The 7,032-nt window shown below is 44.2% G+C and overlaps 1 long non-coding RNA gene across 2 annotated transcripts; it reads right to left on the bottom strand.

Moving 5' to 3' along the window:
• Positions 1-338: 338 nt before the first annotated feature.
• Positions 339-4,418, bottom strand: LOC143434919 (uncharacterized). Of its 2 annotated transcripts, XR_013104781.1 has the most exons (4): positions 4,128-4,418; positions 3,667-3,872; positions 2,937-3,086; positions 339-864 (listed from the first exon to the last, which is right to left on the bottom strand). It is a non-coding gene; the product is annotated as an uncharacterized LOC143434919 (long non-coding RNA). The 2 variants fall into 2 exon arrangements; XR_013104780.1 differs by lacking the exon at positions 4,128-4,418 and having other exon boundaries at positions 3,667-4,121.
• Positions 4,419-7,032: the final 2,614 nt, after the last annotated feature.

Here is a 7,032-nt window from a genome sequence, read left to right as displayed (position 1 = left end):
AGGAAAAACCACATGATACACATATAGACGCAGAGACCACCCATGTTGGGGGAAAAAAAAAAGGAATCCCATAAAAACACAAAACAATGATAAACCACAATATACAGGCAAAGAACCTATAATGTGTATATATTTCACACTATAACGAAAAAAAAAAGCAGTATATGGCCGACGCAAAATGAACTCAATGGTATCTTTGAAGGCTTTTTTTTTTCCATTATACTGTAGGAGTGGTTTGTTTCCCAGTGAGAATCTCTTGGAGAAAGGTAATTTGCATTTGCAAATGGATATCAGTTGGAGATAGCTTCCAGAGAACACCTATTTTAAAAGTCAAGAGTATGGGTTAGTGGATCTCTGGGGCTTTCTAAGTCAACCAATTAGCCAGGTTCAATGAGAGACCCAGTCTCAAAACACTTGGACCTCAAGCTTCCACATTTATGCTCACACACATGCACGTGCATGCTCACACACATGCGCAGGTAAGAGAAATATTAGGAAGGAAGAAAGGAGAGCGGGAAAGGGGAGGGGGAGAAGGGGCAAAGGAAAACCACTCATGAGAAAATATCATCTAATGAGTAAGTTTAAAATTATAGTACAAGCCCAGGGTTCTGCTTTGCATTCAGTTACAAAATGGTCCAGGCTTTCTGGTTCCTATCCGCAAACACCTGTAAGAGGTGGGAGATGCTTAGGTTATCTGCATCCGAACTACTTACTGCATCACAGTCAGCAAAGTGCAGCTTGATGTCTGGGGCTTTCCTCATGTCTGTTCAGGCTGAACAACTCCAGGAACCTTCATTCCTCCACGGGTATCAGGCCTTCCCTTTGGCCATTTTGGCTGCAGGTCACAAGATCACACTGCCTACCCTATAACATTTTGAGAGCTGGTGTTATCTATCTACCTCACATTCTGTGTGACGTGTGTGTGTGTGTGTGTGTGTGTGTGTGTGTGTGTGTGTGTGTGTACACCTGTTTATAAGTGTGCATGTCACCTAAGATCATCAGAAAACACAGATATTTACATGTGTAACAGTAGAAGAACTACAGTTATGCAGTAGCAATGAAATAATGTTATGATTGTGGGTCACCACAACTTGAGGAACTGCGCTAAAGGGTGGAAACATTAGGAAGGGTGAGAACCACTGAGCTAGAAAGGTGCTTCAGTGGTTAAGAGTTTATATTGTAATTTCCTTCCCAATACATGGGATATTTTTTAAATACATTCTTCTCTCATACTTGATTGAAAGAAAGAGAATGAAGAAGTAGAAGAAAAAGAGGGACCAACTAGTCAGTACAGGTTGACTTGTTTGTTTTTAGCCAGTTCAGACATTCTATCGTAAATATCTTGAGCTTCACTGAGACCATCTCCCAGAACTCTTGGGTCTGAGGATACTCCAAAGACCTCAGGGAGTCTTCAGAAAAGTGCGACAAAATGAAAAACATTTGCATATAAATTTTTTTCTTTCTTGGGAATACCTTCATAAATAATTTTCTTATAATGTCCACTTGGGATGTTGCAAGCATGGGCCACTAGACTTGTCCTTGCTTCAGAAAAGAATGGTTCATCTCCAAGTAACTGCGTTCAAACTCTGCCATAGACACATGAATCTGATGATTTCATTGTTTCCCAATCAAGTATTGGGCAGCTTTTTAAATCCCCTGTCCTATAGCAAACATGCTTTGGGAACATAAAATTCCAGAGACTTGAAACTGGGTTTAAAACCAGATGTAGTCGTAGTGGCAAAGCGTCCTGCTATTCAATGAGCATCGAAGGAATGAAGAAGTCTCACTTCAGTATGAGAGCTACACCGTGACCCTGAAGTTAGTGAACTCCCAGACTGCAGAGTCACAAGGGAAGTATAAACAGAAGATTCTATTTGACTTCCAGGGAGATCCTGGCTTCCTTGTTCATAGAGGGCAATCCTGACAGTCCACCTCGGGGAGAGCCAGAAGGGAGTAGCTTTAGCTTTTTCAGGAAAGGGTACCTGGGAGATTCATCTTTTTCTTCTCAAATACAAATCTCCTTTAGCTCTTAGAATCAACACTGCATCCAAATTAAAATTTCAGTAAAAGTAAAGAAGCTAGAAAATACCTAGTGCTTTACTGGCCACGGGCCAGTGATCAGACACAGACAGGTGGGAACCAGACACTGAAGCTCAGAGCTGTGGCGGGTCACCTAGTGGATGTGACTTTGGAGAGAGGAATTTCCCAACATTCATTCTGATTGTAACCATAATAGAGACAGGAGTTTGCAAGGGTGTGGGAATTTACTACTGAGCAAAGCGCTTCTGTCCAAATCCCAAAAAACTAAATTTTAATCAACACTTTGTGTAAGTTTTATTGTTGTTTGTGAGATTTGAGGGATGTTTGTTGTTTGTTTGTCCCAAGACTCTCTCCCATGCATTTCAAAAGCACTTTTAGGAAGAGAAAAGATGAAAGTCAAAAAAAACCAAGCTACTGGATACACCATAGATTAGTCCAAGCCCAGCATGCAGTAGATATTCCTTGGGAATCCCCTGGCTGGACAATTAGAATCCATTCAATGAGATACTAGTGGTCAGACCTGCATACTCCAAGGCAGTCCCTCTCCTTCCTTCCTCTCTCCCTCTCTCTCTTTCTTTCAATATCCTCCTCGCTCCCTCTCTCCTTCCCTCCCTCTTTCTCTCCCTCTTTTCTTTCACTGGATATTGAAACCAGGGCCTGTACATGCAAAGCATGTGGTCTACTGGCACTGCACCGTAGCTCCAACCTTCTGCTGTCTTCCCACGCTACTGTTCGCTCATCCCTTTATCCTAAAGCCCTAAAATCTTTCCATGTGCTGGATGCTGGACCGAAGGTAAGTGAAAAATCAAGACCAAGCTATCAACTCCATGCCTCCTTGAGATGTAAAATAAAAGGCGTCATGTTCTGACTGCATTCTTCGTTAGAAATGAACATACCTAGTTCCAAATGGGAAGGTGTGTCCCACCTTGGAACAAAGAATCCTGTTGATAGCAGGTCTGTAGCAGCAGAGAGCCCCCTTTGAGCTTCATCTGCTAGAAAATCCCTTGGCTATGTGCATCAGCTGGAATTTGAAAGTCAAATAAGCACTAAGGGAAAAAGAAAGAATTTGTGAAGACAATCAAACAACCCCAACAGGATAAATAATCCTGAATCACAAATGGGAACGCTCCCATTGGTGGAGGCTCAAAGGTAATATGTTCAAGAGAATTAGTCCCTGAACAATGTGTTCTTCAACATCAGAAAAACACAAGGCTTTCCTTCCATGTTCTCCAAACAAAATTTTAGGAGTGTGTTTGGGGTTGGAGTTGGAGAATAAAGTTGGTCTGTATAGGTCCAGGTTCCTCCATGATACTATAAGTCCCTGGCAGTAGTCAGGTGCCATGGACTATCATCTTCTATCACCCTTAGAAGCCTAATGTCAATGAGTAACGAATCATAATCTATTAAATTTTGAGCCACTGCAAGAGGCAAATGCTGGGAGAGCACATTCCTCTCACTCTGAAACTTTGTATCACACAGAGGCAAACCAATTGCTTCCAACATCTCCCCCACCCCTTTAAAAACTGTGTGTGAGAACACTTTAAGGTCAACCACTCTGCTAAGCGTGCGTTGCTTCAGTTCACACCATACATAAAGGAAAGGGTCAACATGGGAGCTAGTACTCACCTAACAGTCTTTCTTCCCCTCTTGTTCTGAGATCCAAGTGCTCTATGCTCTTTGCAGTCATGACAAGTGAAGAAAAGAGCTTCCTATGCAGCTCTTGCCAAGAGGCCTGGTGTTTCTCATGTATTAACCATATGTTAAATGATAACTTCACTGACCTCTCAGTGTGAGGCCATTGCGGGCAGACGTCTAAAGGGTGCAGGAGCAGCCTGGTAGGTTAAAGAGGGCTAAGATCTCTGCTGCCCAGGGGCTGCTTCACAGATCAGGAGTTACAGCAGCCCTCTCCCGTAAAGACTTTGCAAATTAATAGCTGTCACTCTGGGGGATTAGGTTGAAGTAATTTTAGATAGAAGATCGATATCCCTGGGTGAGCCAGCAAGAGAAGATTTTTTAAAGATAGGATGGAAAGGGCGGCTGGAGAAACATGTCCCCTTAAGAAGTCCTGGCAGGGTGGTAGCACTTACCGTTTTAGATTCAATCTCCAGATCAAATCGGGAAGGAAGCAGGTAAAGAAGGAAGGAGGAAGGAAGGAGGAGATATGGAAATCTCCCAAGTGCAGCCATTGGCTTCAGTTGGTCACTGAGGTTGGGTAAAATAAACCCTGCCGGTCATTCACCCTCAGTTGTCCTAGAACTTAAAGTTTCGACACACAGCAGAGGTGAGTGGAGTAAAGAGTGGAAGAATAACATCCCTTTCCTTGTCAGTTACTAAATATCTGCCTTTGAACTGGCCTGAGAGTGCCTCTTCCCTCTTCTCAGCCTCACCCGACCCACATTTCCCCTCCTCATCTCCTCACCTGTTCCTCTTCAGACCCCATGATGTAACATGCAAGAGATAAGGAGGTAAGAGGAAAGAAACCGTGTTCGCTCCCCACCAGTGGCTGGGCTGCCTCTCCTGCCCACAGCTACCGGCAGCCCGGGTCACCCCATCACTGGCTTCCACAGCAGCCTCTGCTGAAATGTTTCTCAATGTGTGGATAGTGACCCTTTCACAGGGGTCACCTAAGACCATTGGAAAACATGGATGTTGATAGTAAAATTTACAACAGTGGCAAAATTACACTTACGAAGCAGCAACGGAAAAACTAGGGTCACCACAGCACAAAAAACTATATAGTAAAGGGTCCCAGCGTCAGGAAGGTTGAGAACCACTACTCTAGTGTCAAAACTCTGATTGTCAAACTCACTCTGTCATTTTGCCCAGTTGAGAAGTGACTTTTACTGTGGTGGGAGTTCCTTCTTTATCCGTTGGCTCCAATCCATCCAAGGAACCATGCTGAGAGGCAAGTCCTCAGCCCTCCCAAAGCTCAGTAACAGTATATAAACTTCTCAAAATACTATCCTGAATACAGTGACGCTTTCCTATAACCCCAGCATTCAGGCAGGAGGATTACAAAATATTCAAGTCCAGCCTGGTCTACACATCAAATTCCAGACCAGCAAGGGCTACATAGTAAGACCTTGTGCCACAAAACAAGCAAACAAAACAAAATAAAGTCTGTGTGTGCTTGGTCTCCAGAGGCTCATGGCCTGTTCTTGACGTTACTATATAATAAAGCTTTCTTTATAAGATTGTTTTTTGACTTGGTATTTGACATTAGGAGAGGCAGGGCCAAGCATATTTACTTTCACAGTTTTATACCATTCATCTCTAGAAGGAGTGTGTGTCTCTTTTGGACCACTAGGCATTGTGGAGAGAGCCAGGAAGTACAAAGCCGTGTTCTCCTCCGGCCCATCCATAAAAGAGAGCCAGGCTGGCAAGCAAAGAGTGCTGCCCTCCACAGCAGCTAAGCCTGTGGTCTCTGCTGCAGGCCAGGTTTCTGGAGGCACCAGACCTCCCTAGGGAATGGAGCCTAGAACTATGGTTGAGCATAAGTGCCTCACTGTCCCCTTTCCCTGAAGCCCTTTTGGAGAGCTTCCATTCCCAGGTTGGGCTGAGGCTGCTTCGCTCTGTCAACATGGCAGCTGTCTCCGGCTTCCCTCTCCAGCAGTAAATAGGTGCATTGTGAGGCAGAGGTCTGAGCTGCTGCTGCTCCTCCTGCTGCAGGTGGCAAGCAGGTGGGGGGCTGTCAGGTTTGAGCGCTGCAGCATAGCTTAGCTACTTTTCTGTTTCCCCTTGTCCCCCTGATCTCTGCCTCATTTGTCAGCTGTACCAAACAAAACACAAAGAATTCTCTCCGCAAATGCATAGGTTTGGTAAAGTCTTCCGGTTCCAGGACGGGAGTGAACATGGAATCCAGATGATAAGCGGCCGGCCGGGCTTTGTTTACTTGTTTGTTTTTACCTGGCTGCTTACTTCCTTCTCTTCTTTATGGAAAGGATGTTTTCAGGAATAGATCTGAAAGTCAACTCTTAAAATAAGTTAAGGGGCCAGAGTTCAGAGCACTTACTACTCCTGCAGAGAACGGAAGTTCAGGGACCCACACTCTCAGAGCAGCTTATGACCATGTGAAACCGCAGTTCTACAGGATCCACAGTCACCAGGGACACACATACACACAATGTACATACACACATGCAATCAAAGCACTCATACACGGAAAATAAGATAAACAAGGATTTTTATGTTTTAAAGATGTTTAAGTAGTCTATCATGAGGTGCTTAGTGCACTCGCGCCGCAACTCTGTCTCCGTTCACAGATGTCTAAGTCTGGGCTAAAGCCTCAGACAGGAACTAAAGACTTACAAGCAGTAGTTTGGCTGAATGTGCAGCCTGTGCTACTGGTTCCGTGAAAGGAGTCTCCCTCGGCAGCAGGCAAGCTGTCTGAGCTGTCCAAACCCTCACAGCACAACAGAAAGCACAACTGAAGATGCCTTAACTGCCAGCATGTCTTTTCCTTACTAGTTGCTCTATACACATTTTTTAAAAAATGGATTGTTGTGTGTGTGTGTGTGTGTGTGTGTGTGTGTGAGTGTGTGTGTGCATGACATATAGGTGTATGTACATGTGGAGACATGAAACCTCAAAGCCCATACTTTAACGAGCAAGGTCATACCTTCTAAGTCTTCTCATATATACCAAACTGGGAGCCACGTATTCAAATGCCAGAGACTATAGACAACACCTGTCATTCAAACCATCACCATGGAGATGAAAGAATGCAGAGGTCTCAATGTGGTTTTTAAACTTTTAAAGTCTTTTAACAGTCTTCATTTTCTGTCCACTTAATAGTTGCTTCCCAGCTCTGGGGGTGTCCAACCAGTGTCCCATTCCTTTTCTAACACCTGTGTGTCACAGCTAGCAACACAGCCCTCTGTGTACACCATTAACTCATGGGCTACTTGTATGTCACATATAATACACACACACACACACAAAAAAAAAAAAAAACTCTGAAGGAGACAGGCTCACATGTGGTGCATAGATATG

Source organism: Arvicanthis niloticus, chromosome 18 (genome assembly GCF_011762505.2).
Source record: "Arvicanthis niloticus isolate mArvNil1 chromosome 18, mArvNil1.pat.X, whole genome shotgun sequence".
Lineage (NCBI taxonomy): Eukaryota > Metazoa > Chordata > Mammalia > Rodentia > Muridae > Arvicanthis > Arvicanthis niloticus.
Note: the sequence above shows the minus strand (reverse complement) of the source record. Positions and strands in the feature narration are given on the sequence as shown.